The sequence below is a fragment of the Amblyomma americanum genome, chromosome 1 (genome assembly GCF_052857255.1).
Source record: "Amblyomma americanum isolate KBUSLIRL-KWMA chromosome 1, ASM5285725v1, whole genome shotgun sequence".
NCBI lineage: Eukaryota > Metazoa > Arthropoda > Arachnida > Ixodida > Ixodidae > Amblyomma > Amblyomma americanum.
Genome location: NC_135497.1, coordinates 146,872,763 through 146,888,890, shown reverse-complemented (window position 1 = coordinate 146,888,890; position 16,128 = coordinate 146,872,763). Strand labels below are relative to the sequence as shown.

At 48.3% G+C, this 16,128-nt stretch overlaps 1 pseudogene; it reads right to left on the bottom strand.

Moving 5' to 3' along the window:
* Positions 1-440: 440 nt before the first annotated feature.
* LOC144116381 (uncharacterized) overlaps positions 441-16,128 on the bottom strand; it is a 40,448-nt pseudogene continuing 24,760 nt past the window's right edge.

The window sequence follows — 16,128 nt, the reverse complement described above, 5'->3', positions numbered from 1 at the left end:
TCAGAGTACACTTTTTATTCACCCACTTAAGCACGCATGCACACACACACGGCGTAGGAGGGTGCACGAAGACGGTTTTGACTTGCCAGACGAGCTGTGTCGTCGCCAATTTCGACTCGGGAAGGAGACTGCACAGTGGCTGTGCGACCAACTCGCCAATGAACAGGGAGGTGCGCAGGCGAGTGCGCTGTCAGTGCAGCAACAGGTGTTGTGCACGCTGCGCTTCTTCGGCACCGGCAGCTTGTAGGCACACACAGGAAACAAAAAGATAAAAGTCGGCACTTTGCGGACTGCGGCTAAGGGCACACCCACAATGCAGAGTTGCTCACACACAAGCGTACACTGACACGAGGGGATGACGCTGCCAACAGTAACCATGGCTGCTGTGTTGCACAAATGAACACCTTGGCCAGCTACCCTACGAGGTGGTGTCGATGGGCTCAGTGCTGGCGACGCTGGAGTTGCCGCCGCAACTGACGACGCACCGTGCGCAGGTATGCCAGCCTCTGGAGACGGGTTCTCCGAAAAAGCTCGACAATACCGTCGCGCACGGCTCTCCCCCGCAGGTAGGTAAGGCGCCTTGCAGCGCCTTGCGTGTGGACTGTAGCCGGAGGTGGCTCGTTGTCATCTGGGTCAGCGGCATCCACGTCTCCTTCTTCTGGCTAGGGGTCATTCAAACACAGGTTGTGCAGCGCAGCACATGCTCCGATTATGAAGGCCACTCACTCCGGCTCGTATTGGAGCGTCCGGTACCTTTGCAGGCACCGGAAGCGGCTCTTCAACACGCTGATGGCGTGCTCCACAACGGATCGCATGGAGCTATGCGCTGAGTTGAATAACCCCTCTGGAGACGCCAGACTGGGATGCCCTGGCACAGGTGTCAAAAGCCAGGGCTCCAAAGGGTAGCCACTGTCCCCTGCATAACAGAAATGGTGTGCAGTTAAGCGTGGCCTCTGTCGTCCTCAATCTCATCACTCTTGATACAATGGCAGCAGATTCATAGCAATGTCAAAAAAAAAAAAACGCGAAGACGACCGGTCAACAAGAGGCACAAATATGCACACACAAAGCGCAGAACTTGCGACTGACTATTTTGTGGAAACAGGGACACTTATAAAGGAGGAGGAAACAAGGTACACACGTAAACACACCGTGTGCAGTGCGAATACATTATCGACAGGGCCATGTGTGATTAGTAGGAATGGAAAGCCCCAATGTACCCATGTAAGATTTCGATGTTTCTTTGCTAGACATAATTCAGACGAACCGACACAGTTGTCACCCCTTTTGGAGGTGAAGTAAGCCTCGATAACCTCTTTCGGTTTTCATCTTTGCCTCACCACGGAATTTGTAACCGAGGTGGGGGTTTCTTATTGCTTACCCAGAAGAAACTCGCCACCTTGCAGCAGTCCTTGCTCTATCTCGTGCCGCTGCCACGAATAGCGCCACGAAAAGGCGTCGTGGTGAGAGAAAGCACACCACAAGCTTAGTTGTGAACTTCCGCCGTCAAGGCCCGAGCTTGTAGCCGTACATGCAGTCAAAAACGGAGAGCGAAGCCTACTCACTATCATTGTGTTGAGGGCGTAGAAGCCCTTACGACTCCAAAAGGCGGCCTTGTGTGCAGCATCGCCCCGTGGCGCCTTGATGGCGATAAGTGTGCCATCCACACACCCAACGACGCCGGGGATGCTGCCGTGGCGAAGGAAGCCCTCCTTCGCCGCTGCCTTCTCTTCCGGGCTCGCCGGGAACCGCACCCAACCGTCCTGCGACCCCACTTTGACAATAGCTGCTGTCACCCGCCGCACACACTTGCTGACAGTGGGCTGGGCTATAGCAACGTTGCCCACGTCGCCTTGAAATCCGCCGGTGCCGAAGAAGCGCAACGCACACAACACTTGTCGCTGCACTGACAGTGCACTCGCCCGCTCACCTCCCAGTTCATCAACGAGTTGGTCGCACAGCCACTGTGCAGTCTCCTTCCTGAGTCGAAATTGGCGACGAAACAGCTCGTCTGGCAAGTCAAAACCGTCTTCGTGCACTCTCCTACGCCGTTGCTCGCGCGGCCAGCCGCGTATGGCAAAATAAACCGCCGCCATTTTGTGTCTCAAACGCGTTGAGGCTACATTTCCCAGTCTCAAAAAATCGTCTCAATCTGCCCGCATAATCAGGAGGCCAACGTCAACACTTCTGGGCTATCTACGACGCCAGTCAGTGACGCAAAAAAGCAAAATGGCTGCCGCCCACAGGCGACCAATAGGAGAGGGGCAAATGAGACACTTTTTGAGACAGTTTCGATTGAGAGCGATCCGTAATCGTGCCCCTGATCTACTGCCCCCTCCGGAGAAATGCTGGGGGGCAACCGACCCCCCCCCCCCCCCCCGTCCCCCTGTTCTGGAGTCCCTGGAGCTTTTGCAGGCTTCACAATGAGTTGTCAAAACACCCTTCTTATACCCCTGTCACACGGTATTCCTCGCAAGCCCTTCCAGCAAAGGCACCTTTTTCACCAAAGGAGCGAAAGCTTAAAGGAGTAGTGATGCTGCTACATGGTGCAGCCCAAAGGTGAAACAGTCGAGGCTTAGCATCCCCGTTGCTGTGCTCGAGCTGGCTGAAGTGAGTGTTTTAAAATTAAAGTGGGGAGTTCTGTTTGATTTGTTGAGCTCAGACATTTTTTTTAAATTCTACTTGCTTGCTTAAAAGAACTGCAACAGCTACTTTCATCAGCAGCAGCAGGTTTTGTGTATGGCCTTGGCCACCAGGAGCGCTCGGCGTTGCTGCAACACTTTACTGTCTTCAAATCTGGGCATAAAATATAAGCACCGTACAAAAAGCAAAGCAAGAGACATCTTTCGTATTTTAAAAAAATGTTTTTAAACATTGTTGGCTGCACCTTCTTTTTTTTTCATTACTTTTACTCTGACGTTTGATGGCACTGCAATTGCAGCTTCTCGAAGGCTGCGCCTTCGGGCTTCAAAGGTTGCGGACGGGCGTCTTCGCCTCCAAGGCCCTTAGCGGCAAGGGCGCAGCATTTGTGCCGTGTAGCTGCATTCCTTACGCCTTTGGATATAAGGACCCGATTCTCAAAGGCCTTTGCAGCGCCCGTGTGACAGGGGTATAAGCCACATAGCCTGTAATGTAATATATCAGCCGCACATTGCTATATCGCTCAGCATAGCTGTGATGGCCTACAGCCACTTCCACTTTTTCCCGCAGCCACTTTTGCTGTTGAAGGCATCTCGCCCTCGCATAAAAAACGCTGCTATAGACACTTCAACACAGGCGACGAAACGAACTGAACTGACTAAAACTGCAACGGCGTGTGCAAGGCCGACGTGGCTGAGCGGCTCAGCTTACCGCGCCGCTAGCTGCAGTGCCGTATTCCCCCTGGCGGCATCGGTGTGCAGAGGGGTCATGCGCGGCTGAGGGAAAGCGCCGCGATGTTCAAGCAGTAACCGCATGAGGCGAAAATTCGCGGCGACACGCCGCGCGATGGCATTGCGCGATGGGTTGAGGGCCGCCGAAGCACTGTCGCTCATCGCGTCGCCCAGGTTTTAGGTAGGCAAAAAATTTCGCCCATCGCCCGGAAGTGCCGTGCGAGACTAGCCAATGACGGTAGGCCTTGCGGGTGAGTAACTTCCGATCCGTCTTGCGCGCGAAAGTGATTTTTTTTTTCAGCGGGCTTTCCGCGGAGCAACAGCCGACGCATCCCTCACCATGGCAAGAATTTAATGAAATGCTCATTAATGAAGTTCAAAAGTAAAGGGTGTTGTGGGTATGTCCTACACGCACTATAAGTCGCAAGAGCGCAGGAATGTCGCCTGGCGCTTTATCGCAGCGTCCCTCAGGCGCACTTTTCTGCGTCACGTGACTTTGTGTAGACTAAATATAAAATTACCTAAATATATTTTTCAATGTTTTTATTGTGTTTTATCTTGTATGAAGCCTTAAGAGCGTTGTTCTACGCGTTAATTAACGCAAAATGACTGAACGCTGAAGCTGGCGCAATCGAGCAACACTGAAAATGCGCCGCTCCGACGCCGAGTCCCGTCACTTCGCGCGACGTATCGCGAAGGAATATCGCCTCATGCGGTTACCGCTTCACACCTCCCCATTCTAGCCACCCTAGCGGCGCTCTCCCCATGAGGCTTTAGAAACGGTTGCCGCTGCGCGGCGCTGGCGTAGACTCCTTGAGCAGAAACAGTGCGTCGTCGGTACGTGCGCTGCGCAGCTACGGGGGGCCTACAGGAAATTCGCGCTGTTTTTTATAGTGTTATCACATAAGTATCCTATCTTTTTATTGCATCACCGCTTGGCTGCCACTGAAGATGCAAAATACGAATGGATAATTATTTTGAACCTTTCAAAAGGAAATCAGTGGCTGTGTTTCAGTGACGGCGCCAGTGGGAGGCAAGGGATGGCGGCCGCTGCCTCGAAAATTTGCCCGGCGCTCTTTTCTGTCACTGGAGGAATTGATTTTGTTTGCTTACAAGCACCTAAGCAGCTTAATCTTTGTGTTGCATTATGTGAAACCAATATATCGCTGTCTCAGTGGCGCAATTTGTTCTTTTTATTTTGTCTTGATGAGGAACAGTGCCCAAAAATTAACTCCCCCTTCGACGTACGCCACCCCCGTAGGATATCCTGGGCAGCCCTTGAAATGGTAAAATTACAACTTTTGGCTGCAAGTTTGTTCTATTTGAAAAAAAAAAAGCAACGGCCAATCTTTGTTTTTTGGGGGTTTTGTTTATTTTTTTTTCAAAAAGGTCAGGTGGAATATCTTCCAGACGAAATAGGATAGCGCTTGATCGATGAGTCCGCAAGTGCCTTTTACTGTTTCGCTCACTCGTTGATATAAAGTTTCTTTTAGCTAGAGGGAAAGCTGGTGCCCGTCTGGCAGAGTTTGCATGGAGCTTCCTCGAGACCACCTGAGCCACCATGGGTGCTCTAAGCATCATGGGGCGGAGAGCTACCGACTTCAGAACCACAACTTTTGGCCAAAAAATAATGAAAATACAGACGTTGTTCGATAATCAAGAATGTTCTAACACTCAATATCCTGTCTATAAATTGCAACAAACGAGTAGAAAAGCTTGTAAATATAAAGTTTGCCCAAAATAAGCGATGGCTTGCTCTCCTATTGGCCAAGTATTGCTGTCCACAAAAGCCAGTATTTCGTGCTTAAGAGGTGCACTTTTAAAAAGAATTATGTTTTTTAAAAAAATTCTGTCGCTTCAACATTTTGAAAAGTTTTTTAATGGCACTTCGGAAACCAAGAACCTTTTATTGGCGTTGTGTGCTGTTACGTTTTGCTACTTTGGCTTTTGCGCATACATTTGCGGTAAAGTTGTCTGCGCCGTGGACGGAACAGGACATCTCAGTAACGCCACTCTCTGTTCCTGAAAAAAACCGACTGTTCCGCACCAAGTTAATCATCACCCCATGATGCATTGAGCGCCCATGGTGGCTGAGGTGCAGCGCTGTCAGCTTTCCCTCTAGTTAATAGTAACAAACTCTATGCTCGTTGAGGTTCGCAACACAGGACACCGGATTCTTGATTTTTTTCCTATGCAATAATTCGCCGCCGTTATGACCGTAGTTTTATTCGTGAAAATATTATAATGCCATTAAAATATCATGCGATCAAGGCATTCTTATAATGGTACTAGGAGATTTTACAGCTACTCTTCCATTGTTGGACATTTCATGGCTGATGGAATGGGCGGATGTAGCATCAGCTGCATGGGAGTACGACGCCCACTATTCTCAAAATGAAGGCCATTCATGCATTCATGCAAATCACCTTATAGTGCGCCATTTTCTACCCATGGTGTCAGTGCTTATTCTTTGCCCAAGTTCAATTAAATTCATTGCACCATTAATCATAATGCCCAACCCATACTGTTGCTGGTTCTTCTAATACTCGTTTCTCAAAGCTCTGTTTTTCACTACTGTTTAATTAATGCAGACCTTATAATTGAGTTCCATGTCGCTCCTGTCTAATCTTAGAAATGACCGTTTTTCAAATTTAACGTTAAAGTAACCACAAGCAAAATAAATGCAGTTTTAGAATTATAAAATGCTAATTTTGATGCAGTTAACAACGCAACAAACTTCCACTTTTAATAGAGCATTCATTTCGGGCTTGGACGTACATTCTCAGATGGGACATATTCACCAATAAAGTAACAGCTGTTATGTTCACATAATACATATATGCAGAAAACTGCCCCGTTTCCACTTTGTACTGGTGCTCAAGTGATGGAAAGAGTGATTAAAAGGTACCGTGGCGGACGCCTTAATGGTGTCACTGCAGGGACTGCAGCTGCCTGCCAGTCTTTGAGAGCTGTTCAGTGATCACAAATAGTGGCCACCTTATCAAAGAAATAACTGAAACCGTTCAAATTACTTCTGCCGCATCAGTGAGCCCTCTCTCATTCTCACAGAAAGGGAAATGTCGTTTTGTCCGTGTCGGCGGATGTAGGTCTCTGATCTGTTTCTCTCTTCGCATAGTTTTATTTATTGCCATCTTTTTCCTGATTAATGAGCACTTGCTTTATTGTATTTTTTTTCACGCTTCCCTTTTCTTTCGCCGCCGTGATGACTGACCAATGGTTGTAGTGCGCGCACGGCTGCTGGCCCGAAAGATTCGGGTTGGATCCTGGCCACAACGGTCGCATATTTAGATGGAGGCGAAGTGCTATAAAGGCATGCGTGTACCGTGCGATGTTAGTGCACGTTAAAGAACGTACCCCAGGGGTTTGAAATTATCCGGAGTGACTACGGCGTCCTTCGTAACCCCGGTCACCTGTCCCAATAGCGACTCAGGTTACGGGGTTAAACCCCAGGTCGAACCCCATAAGCCGATCCAAACGGCTGGTTTTAACGCTGTTTTGTTTGTGTGTCCCATTATTAGATGCGTATAAATATGCACCATGTTGGAAATAAGCTCATTTGAAAGTTTGTGCTCACGTCTCGTGGTGTTCCTATGTGCTTTGTCCCTTTGTCTTGAATTTACCACTCCCCAGTCTCAGTGTCCAAACGTTTCACTTTATCTTCTCCAACACCTCTGTTCGATCCTTTTACTCTTCGTCCACTCTTTCATTCTTGCTTTACCGTCGTTTCGTGCTGCTGCCGAGTGGTTTCACCTCCATTTCACCTAGCAAATCTTCTTTCACCTCCTCCTCGAGCTTCACTGCTCATGGCTTGTTATTGTTTGTCAACTTTGTCCGTGTTCGCTGGCCGCCTACTTGCTCTACTGTGCACTTTCCCTGCCCTAGATGGTCTTTTGCTCTATGTGCCTTTGGTTGGCAATGCATCCTCAGGGCGCCCCACTCAGGCGAAATGTTCGCGGTCGGCTGGATGGGGAGTAATACCCGCGTTTTGCAGACTTTTTGCATATGTTTATGTCTCCGAGGGACGCGCTTACCCGCTTTTGTTATCCCAACGAGCTTAAAGCGCCACCCTTTCCCAACGACAATGCTCAAACTCGCTGAATGCAACGACGCAGCAACACAGACGGCCGGCATTTCCCCTCCAATGGATGGATGGATGGATGGATGGATACAACTGAATCCTTTAAATCGGGCGGTGGCTCAAGCCACCTAGCCATGACTTATGAAATTTTACTCATCTTTTGATGTTAGCCACCAATCAGATAACCTTCGCTTGGTTACTTCTACCCGCTTAAAATCTACTTTCCCTTCACTGTCCTTAAACCCCAATGCCTTGGATAAATCAGCCCCCGCTGCTTTCAACTGTAGGGTGAAGCCCTTTACAGAAAAGTATGAAGTGTTCACCCGTTTCCTCCTCCTCTCTGCACGCAATGCACAAAGTGTCTATCTCCTGGTACCTGACTCTGTATGTCTTAGTCCGCAAAACTCCCGTCCTGCCCTCAAACAACAAAGAGGTTCCCCTACAATTATCATAGATATTTTCTTTGGCAATTTTCTGCTTAAAAATTCTGTATGTTCCCAGTGCTGATTTGGTCAGCATCCCTGTTTTCCACAAAGCTCTCTCTGTTCCTTTAACCTTTTTCTTAACTGATAATTGCTGATTTGCCCCCTTACTGCTGTCCAGATATTTGCTTGTCAATTTTCTAGTTCGCTTTCTCCATTTTGTGTCAACATTCTTTATATACAGGTATCTGAAAACTTTCCTAGCCCACTGCTTTTCCTCAATTTTTCTCAATCGTTCCTCAAATGCTATCTTACTGCTAGCTTCTCTGCTCTCGAACGACGCCCATCCCATATCACCTTGTGCCCTGATTTGGTGTATTGCCATGTGCTCCCAAAGCTAGCCTCCCTACGCCACGTTTGATTTCGAACCTTGCTTGAACATCTGGTCTCATGCACAGGACCTCATTACCAAAAGTCAAGCTAGGAACCATCACCGCTTTCCAGATCCCTCTTACCACCTCATACATCTTGTAATTCCACAGTGCCCTATTTTTCATGACAGCTGCATTCCTACTAGCCTTATTCATTACACATTTTTCATGCTCTGTCAGATACTCAGCACTGTTATTTATCCACACTCCAAGATACTTGTACTCATCCACTACTACTTTCCCGCTTATTTTGCTTCAGTGTCTCCCATCGAAACCCGCTTCGCTCTTTCCTTTAGTGAACTAGAATACTGGTTCAGTATGCTCTTGGCACTACAACTCCTTCTAGAGCACTGTACTGTAGTTTTGCTTCGAGCGGCGCCAAGTGCACTTTCGTACACGATACATTCACGGTACAAAAGCATGAATAAACATTATTCGCCCTAACATTATTACAAGCAGTCTGTAAAATAATTATAAAATTGTATCAGACTGATTTTCAGTTCATTAAGCGCATTAATTTTACGTTGCGGTCTTTGCGTTTCATGCGTACTTAGCGTTGACAATATGGCGGCGCCCTGCCCGCCTGCTTCACAGCGATAACAGCTTCGTCGCTAATTCTCAAAGCAATATCGTGTTCTAAACTGGTGTATTCGCCTTCGATTTGCCCGTCCTTACTCTCACATAAAGTTTCAAAAGACAAATAGCTTTTGTTTTTCAGATATCAAGGCGATTTCGCAGGTGTTAAGCCTGCAGCGCTCCGACACCACAGTGAACTAGAATATTGGGTAGTGGGCTCACTGCGCCGCGTCTCCATAGGCCGAGGTGAAGCCGCCGGTGTCGACAATTTTTAGTTTCCCGCTTGTCTGCTAGGTGCCACCGCTGTTCCGAACACTGTAGTCGCTGCGGCACAACTAGGTATGGTCATGCGCTTGGGAGTCGTTTTTGTGGTCTTTTTTGCTTGTTGTGCTCATTTCGTGCTTGCTTTGTAGCATTCAGTGCGTGCTTAGAATATTCTTTCGTCTCCCACGAACCTGCAATGCGAGGTTTTTTTTTCGTTTATGGGGGTTTAGCGTCTCAAAGCGACTCAGGCTATTAGGGACGCCGTAGAAGGGCTCTGGAAATTTCGACCACCTGGGGTTCTTTAATGTGCACTGACATGCGCACAGTACATGGGCGTCTAGAACTTCGCCTCCATTGAAATTCGACCTCCGTAGCTTGGATTGAACCTGCGTCTTTCGGATCAGCAGCCTAACGCTAAACCACTAAGCCACCGCGGCGGTGGCAATGCAAGGATGTAGCATCCTGGACAGATTGTGAGAGTGTTCCATGAAGGAAAAAAAAATGCCGGGTTGCCTGCAGAACCATTGCTGCGCGCAGGGTTTCGACTGGCTATGCCTACAGGAAAGATGGCTCGAAGGTAGCCTTCTTCAGTGTGCTGAGTTTCTAATTGTAGTTTTGATAATCATAATTGCAGCTTTTAATCATAGTAAACTGCCTTTCATTTTTGGCTTGGTGAAATGCATTTCTCAGGGAAACTGTGAAGATTTGGCCTCCTTGCTTGATGTGGAAGATCATGCCAGCAGGAATGATAGTGAAGTTGCCGGTTATCAGGCAGGAGCGTGTCGTGCTATAGTTAGTATGTAGCCAAGAGTGATTCACGACTAGACTTTCACATCGTAGGCTATGTAGCACGAAAATGTGTTGTAAAGGTAAAGTGTGAAAGCGGCATTGCCCTCCTAACTATGCCAGCCTCTGATGACAGCTTTCAACTTGCAAGGCATGAAAAATACTGCGACAAGGTATGTGACTCATCTACCCTTCTGCACAGCTCTATGATTCTGTGCTGTAGTTTGAGAACCTTTTAACAGAATGCTGCAGCCAAAGCCAACTCCATTCAGAGAGCATCTTTGATGGGCTGGATGTGGTCAGGGCAAGGCTGTGTAAAGAGGTTGGTTGCCATCTTCACGCGGTTCTTTCCAAGTTAATTTTAAAATTTTACATCGTAGTCAGGCTTCACTTCTTTGTGAAAGGAGTGAACACTGAGAGGCCTGGCAGACGTGAACAGGACAAGCCCTTGAAGTTGAGCCGCAGCTGAACCACTGCGACACTTGCTTTCTCTGTGCGCTTCTCAAATAATATAAATAAATTTGTCTTTGCCCCATTTGCAGATGAAGGGCTTCGTGTACTGTTTAATTTCAAATTTTCAAAAAACGGTTCGGTTCCGGCCACGGTGGTCGAATTTCGATGGAGGCGAAATTCTAGAGGCCAGTGTACTATGCAATGTCAGTGCACATTAGAACCCCAGGTGGTCGAAATTTCTGGAGCCCTTCACTGAGGCGTCCCTCATAGCGTGAGTCGCTTTGGGACATTAAACCCCCATAAACCATAATTTCAAATCAGCGCTGAACACCTTCAGGTTGATGCTATGGCAGAAGAGTTACAGCATGCAAGTTCAAAGGAATGGGTGGGTACAGGCAATTCGAAAAGAGCGAACGACTCACGAAATGAACTGCATGGTAGTGGAAAGCCAGAATTAAATCGGCGAGCACGTGTGAAGTTTCACAGCTGTCATTAGCATTGATCTGAAGCGATATTTGTCTACCTTAAAGTTGGAAATAAAGCAACACGCCTTAGCAGATCTGGTGTGCTCAAAGCATATGCTTTTAAGTTGCGTTGATTGGACGATGCGGAGTGTCGGGTCCACAGTTTCAGCTGATGAGTTCTTGGAATCACAAAGTAGCGGCCGCTGTGCACCTGCAATCCACGCGCTTTTCTCTGCCCTGCCTTCGCGCGAATGATATTGTTAACCCTTCATCCGCTAATTTTGAACAACGCACATGATGCAAACTAGTTTAGTCCGCGAAGGCACGATCTTTTGGCAGTAACACGGCATTTTATCTCGTATACTCATGGACTGCTTTCCCTGCCCTCCTACAGTGAACACGACAGCAGCGCCGCCGCCATTTTGCGACAGCGGCGGGTTCACTCCAGCCCGGCCACTGAGCACACTACCCCTATTCTAGTTCACTGTACCGACACAGTTGGACTGGCTTGGTTTTGGCTCGTCTCGTATTAGAGTGAGTACAGCAGCGTCTGGATCTGTCCGTCGTGTACGTGCAGTTAAAAGGGTTTTAAACGACGTGTGTATGCATGTATTTAAGCATTTAGCATACAGTTATCAAATATTTTTGTTATTTTTGCAAAATACTAAGTTGCGATTGTGGCGCCACACAAGCTTGGCGTAAGACACGAGAACCATTTCAATGACCATTGAGATTTGGCATGTAGCAGCGACACAACTCCTTCGAGTTCGATGGCGATTGAGAATTTCGAAGGCTCTCGACTCGATCGTCATTGGAACTGGCCGTGTGACAGGGGTATTACATTGCATGGGTGCAGTCGGAAACTCTGCGCGGCCCCCAGACAGATGGAACTCCGTTTTCCAAGGGTGCTTCCCGGCCGTCGAAAAGGGGCATGCATCTTTATGTTCCTGGGGCTGGCTCCCTCCCCCTCTTGAGCGACGGAAAGAATTTCAGGCCATGAAAGAAAGGGGTTGGGGAGGCACTGAAGGGACAACTCAAACCGTGAAAAGAGTTCGGGGAACCTGAAGTAGCTTCAAGCCATGAGGAATCGCCTAGAGCCCCGCCATCCTCCGATTGTTGTAAACCGGACCTTGCTTCCGACGCATACGCTGGCGCCCATATCTAGCACTCGCTGAAGTTCGCTGGCGTCTCCTGCGCATGTGCAGACCGGTTCTAGCGTACACCAAGAGCGCCGGCTCTGGGCGTGTACGCACAGGAAGCACCCGTGGAGTTTTTGTTTGCGCTGCCTACATCCGCGACCAAAATATAGTGCGTTCCTTGTGCTGTCCGAAAAATAAATGCTTTGCCTGTAGGCCTATTTCATGAAATGTTGATCATGAGCTCGTTTAAATGCACTGTCATTACTGACTACTCAGTCACTTTGTCGTGCCTTAACCCTCCTGGCCACAAAACGAGCACAGACTAACACGCTTCCTTCTATTTTTAATGCGGACGATTTCCATACCTTTCACGCCGTTGCACTTGTATGAATCGGAGCATAGACGAGCGAGATCATAATGATTAGAGACTGGAGAAATGAGAGGTGTGTGGTGGCTGGCTCGCCCAACGCGGGTGACCGTGTCATACGGCTACATTGAGGGAGGCTTTGATAGTCCTGCAGGAGAGAAAGCTCGCCAATTTCGGACTGATCCGGAAAACAGCCTACCACTTTCTTTTGTAACTCTGGACTAAAACTCGCTGCAATGAAGCTTTGCAGCATGTTAACAGAGCCCAAACCTAGCCTTAAACCAAACCCTAACCATACCTACGGTACACTTCCATTAACCCACGAAATTAATTGCCAACTGATAGTTGACGTCTGCATTAAAAGCTAAATCTAATCAAATTTAAGGGTAAACTGCCATGAACTAACGTAGTTAATGGTTAATTGTTAACGCCTGGAGTGTCGCCAACGCACTGGGGATCGATCAGCAAGCCGGGCGGGAGCAGCATCATCTCGCCTGCATCTTTGCCGCATCTCGAGCGTTTCCACCGGCTGCCGACTTGGTGGCTTCCCGGGTTTTCCTTCCCTGTCTTGTCTAAGCCTCACTCCTGCGATTGCTAGGCAGGGTTTCTCTCCATCGCTCGGTGTCCACCAATCAGGGAACAAAGTTTGAAAGCAATTCGTAAGGCTCGCTCTTTGGCTTCTTTGCGCTTCCCAGGCTTCTCAGGGTAGGGACCATACCCAGGGTATCCTTCGTGCCTTACGGGTCCGTTTAGGCGAGGGTTCCAGGCTGTCGAGATTGTGGCTTTTCGTTCCCCATGCATCCATTTGCACTGTCAAGGCTCAACGGTGCAGTACAAATGCACGCCAATCATCCCTCACTACCGCGGGTCCTCCGGCGCCCACGTGAAAACCATGTGGCAGGGAGGATCACTCGAATAAATCTGCCAAGGAGGCATGCCATGCCCCTCGGCAACTTCTGCTAAAGACAAGCACAGTCCATTCTGGCCTTTCTTTGGGAGGCTGGGGACCAAGTGAGAAAAATACCCCTCTAAACCACTGTGTGTTCCACAACTTCCATTACAAGTACAAGTAGGGTGTGGACTTTGTGATGTATGTTTTCAGGCATTTTATTTTTCTGGGGGCGGGGGTGGGGGGGAACTATGCTCTTTGGCTAGTTGTATAGTGCAAACACTAAAAGCGATGGTTATCAACAAAACAAAAAATTCCCAACATTTACAAAAGGGGCTATAGAAGCGAAGAGCAATTTTTTTCCTCATTGGTGCGTACACACTGCACTCTTAATAGTAGTAGTAGTAGTAGTAGTAGTAGTAATAGCAGCAGTAGTAGTTGCAGTAGGGTTGTTGACCTTGCTGACCTAAATTTGTTGCATGCTTGTGCTGACAGCTTCGAGCTTAGGAAACGCGCATTCAGCATATATTATTCGAGATATTAAAAGATGCTTGGGACAGTGCAGGCTAGTCGCATGCTTGCAGTTTCCAAAACAAAGAAGCCATGACAGCAGCGTGGGCCCTTTATGGCGGTTTGGACCTCCGACTGAAACTTCTTCAGGCTGCATGAGCCCCGCTGTACCGAGTTTGTAGGTCTATTCGTAGTGCGCCAATGCCTCTGGTAGCTCCATTTTTCAGCAGGGTAAACTATTTCAACGTCGATGTAAGGGTCCTGTGAACAGTCATAGTGGGTGTTCCTTTTTCTTAATAGGACATCGAGGGCAACTCTGCCCTGCTATTATTCTTAGTAAAAATTGATTCTCTGGCCCTGTTCACATTTGTCCGGCAGCAAAAGATGCAAATATGCCAGTCGAATCAACCATGTAGCGTCCTTGCTGAAGAAGACGGGTAGCCACCGTTTTGAAGTGAATGGTGGTATAGCTTATATCCCCTGGGAACCGCGAGGAAAGATATCGGTGTCCACGGACGCATTTACTACTTGCGAAATCGGCCGGTGATGGTGACAGCTAGGTACGTTTCGTTTTTGGACTTTTTCTATCTTCTATAGAGGCTTTAAAATCCTGTGAGCTACATTGTTAAGCCTGCATCTACCATGTTCATTGGGCTGTCAACGCTTCAGTGGCCTGCTGCTGGTGCCCGATTCCACTCCTTTAGCAGGACGACAAGTTTCATACCAAGGAGACGATGCATCTCGCATATACGAAGTTCTCTGACCGAAGTGTCTTCATAGCTTCAAGTAACACGGCAAATGTCTCGTATAGCAGGGACATTTTCAGAAGTTTTTAAGAATATTTTACGGTTTAGACAAGTGCTTTCTGCTTTTGGCTCTTCTCTGTGATGGCGTTAGTACTCTTGAAAAAAGGCAAAGTAGAGCGCTGAATATCAACATCGGTGAGAGCCTATAGGAAATACCATCATGCGACGCTCATTGTGGGGAGGATCTTTTCCTCAAGACCTAATAAATGATAGAGAGCGTCAAGCTTATGCCGTAAATCCTGGCAACTCTTCGTGAACGCCGTGATCCAGTATTCTCCGCTGAGATGGCCAATCCTTTTGCTCATGATCTCAGCCGAATCCGTTTTTTTTCCGCCGTATAGTATACTAAAAAAAATGGATTCACGCATTGTAATGCCCGGGATTCCCTCCAGCCAAAGTGGATTAAAACGCGGACTCTCGTCTGGCGTAACCACGGCAGCGGCGACAGCAAGCCTCCCCTGAAAGCAGCCAGCGCAGCTCTGCCAGTGCACCCTCATCTGCATGACGAAGATAGTTGCCAAAGCCAGCCGTAATGAATCTTCAAGAGAGGACCCGGGTATCAGCTGGGTCCATTCACCGTGTTTGGCCACACCATTCGTCGTTATAGGAGCAGTTTCCGGCAAGCGTGCCGTGTGCCCTTGTGCCCTTGCACGTTGCCTTGTCCTTGGACTTGTGGCCTTACGCTGAAGAAAAGTGCAGGCCACACGTGCGACCACCTGCAGACCATGGAAACACCACTCGCGGATTTTCTGGTGTATGCGCGACATAGATGGCATCCTCTTCACCCTCAAGCTCAACACGTGATGGGGATGTATCCTTAATGAGAGAGTGAGTGATCAGTGTCACAGTGAACTTTTCAGGACACGCCTTTCTCGGCAGACCAGTGGCCTCCATCTAGGGATTTCAGGGAAGGAAAACCCTATAAAACTCGGCAGCGAGTGCGGCCGAGAAGCTCCCTCTCATCGAGACTCCCGTTTGCTAAGACGCTCCCTTTTACTGAGAGACCCTCTCGTTGCACCGTACTTTACATAAAGTAAGTAGTTGAGTAAAGTTTTCTTTATAACCACGTAACCATGTCTCCGATCTTCCTCGTCCCTTCTCCGGCCCGACCACGCTCCGGCCAACTGGTGGCAGCGATGGGAAGTGCAATCTCAACAGCATCGACCAATAAGTTCGCTGCTGACAAAAAACTGCTGGAATCAAGTTCGATCCCTGCTCTTACTAGATGCTTCGCAATTTACACAGTCCTTTCTGAAGGAGGGCACAGCCTTGCAGAGACCTCATCGAGGCGAGTTTCAAATACCGGTGGTACTGTTCTGTGTGCCTCTTCAGCATTTCTACGCTTTTAAAAGGAAATGAGTAAAGAAGTTATACTTGGTGAAAATGGCTGTGAGCTAGATTCAATGTGCAAAAACCGGTACTTTTCTCTTTTAACCTGTTCCAAACTTTTCTTTAGTCCGAAACGGACAGACAAACTATTAGCTGAGTGCGAGGGGCGGAGCCCTTCATAACGCAGTAGGTAAACTCCGCCGGATGGCCAAGAGCTTATGC